General features: G+C 41.8%; 1 protein-coding gene across 1 annotated transcript in view; it reads left to right on the top strand.

Moving 5' to 3' along the window:
- TMTC1 (transmembrane O-mannosyltransferase targeting cadherins 1) overlaps window positions 1-2,001 on the top strand; it is a gene marked incomplete at its 5' end in the record, with an annotated part of 332,295 nt that overhangs the window by 207,053 nt on the left and 123,241 nt on the right. The window lies entirely within an intron of this gene.

The raw sequence follows: 2,001 nt of genomic DNA, 5'->3' as shown, positions 1-2,001 counted from the left end.
CAGGTACCTGTTCCAACTTAACTACAGATTCAATTTAACAACACACGTGGGAATAGACCTTGTTCATAACCCTGGGAGTGCTTGTATATATTCAAGCCTTAATCAGTGAGCTTCAGTGCCTATTATGCCCTGGTGGTAGTGCTTACAAACTGGGCTGCTAACCCCAAGGTCAGCACCAGCCACTCTTCAGGAGAAAGGCTGGGCTTGGGACTCCCTAAAGAGCTACAGTATCAGACACCTAGGGGGGCAGTTCTGCCCTGTCCGCCGGAAGGATCCCTGTGAGTCAGCATCGACTGGATGGCAGTGAGAGTAGTATGTCTGAGAGAACTTCAAAAATATTGTGGAAAAACAGAATTGAAAGATGATGAAAAATGTTCACAAGCTTTATGAAGCCCTAACTTAAGGAAGTTTCTAATTTTTTTAATTGAATATAAGATGATGACTCATCAAGGAATTCAGTGTCTTTGGAGAAAGTGTAAACATAAATGAATACTACAGGGAAACCCCAAAATATGCAGACAGCCATGCCAACCATCAGCTTGGCAAATGCCTGAATTCTAGAGCTGAAGGGAGGAGCTTTTCTGTCATCAGCTTCCCCAAGGGTTGATGAATTGCATGCAGACAGCTAGAGCCTGGTACTGTCAAATAAATCCTTAGGATTGAAATATAACAGCAATGTGTAGAATTATGAGAACACGCTCATGCCTTCAACACACATTTGTCTGAAATCCATTTAGAGTGAGAACTAATACGCAGGCTTTCCTTGTTCTGTTGTGCTTTTTGGATACCGTGTGTTTAACAAACTGAAAGTTGGTGGCAACCCTATGTCAAGCAACTCTGTTGTGCCCTTATTCTAGCTCATCTGTGTCTCTGTGTCAAGTTTTAAGAATCCGTACAACCATTCAAGCTTTTAAAAAAAAATCATTTTATTGGGGGCTCGTACAACTCTTATCACAATCCATACATCCATCCATTGTGTCAAGCACATGTGTATATTTGTTGCCACATCATTCTCAAAACATTTTCTTTCTACTTGAGCCCTTGGTATCAGCTCCTCAGTTTGTCCCCTCCCTCCCCGCACCCTCTCCCTCACGAACCCTTGAAAATTTATAAATTATTATTATTTTGTCATGTCTTACACTGTCTGACATCTCTTTTCACCCACTTTTCTGTTGTCCATCCCCCAGGGAAAGGGTTATATGTAGATCCTTGTGATCTGGTCCCCCTTTCTACCCCACCTTTCCCTTACCTTCCTGATATCACTACTCTCATTAATGGTCCTGAGGGGTTTATCTGTCTTGAGTAGAAAAGGGGAACCGATCACAAGGATCTATACCCAATGTCCATCGGCTACCATAATACTAAACCTATAAATATATGCAATTAGATCTATTTTCCCATCATCATATATAAATATATTTACATATGTACATGGCTGTATTTAGACTTCTATAAATGCCCTTTGCCTCCTACTTCTTTCCTCTATTTCCTTTTACTTTTTTTTTGTCCCACTCTCATGCTCAGCTTTCAATTGGGTTTCAGTAATTCCTCTCGGTTATATTGCCCTTGATCAAGCCCTACCAGGTTTCCTACCCACTCCTCGTCATCGATTTTAGATCACTTGTTGTTCCCTTGTCCCTGGGTTTGTTAACACCACTTCCTTTCCTCCACCTCCCTCTCTCCCATGTCCCCCACCCCCACCCCCTGGAACCTTCAGTCCCATTGTTTTCTCCTCCAGATTGTTTATCCTGCTTCTCTTATCTAGATAGACCTGCAGAGATAATAATATGCGCAAAAAACAAGACAGAGCAAAACTAACCAACAAAAGAAAACAAAATGACAACAAAAAAACCATGTCAAAAAAAGAAAAGTCCATAAATAGTTCAATGTCTCTTTGTTGACCTTTAGGAGTGTTTTCCAGTCGAATCTGATGGGGTGCCATGCCCTGGCCCCAAAGTCTATTTTTGGTATTCCTTGGGAACTTCCTCGCTCTGCTCCCCT

Source organism: Echinops telfairi, unplaced genomic scaffold (assembly GCF_000313985.2).
Source record: "Echinops telfairi isolate 266 unplaced genomic scaffold, ASM31398v2 ScPeMD7_21;HRSCAF=78, whole genome shotgun sequence".
Taxonomy (NCBI): domain Eukaryota; kingdom Metazoa; phylum Chordata; class Mammalia; order Afrosoricida; family Tenrecidae; genus Echinops; species Echinops telfairi.
The sequence above is the reverse complement of the archived record's forward strand: the minus strand, read 5'-3'. Positions and strand labels throughout refer to the sequence as shown.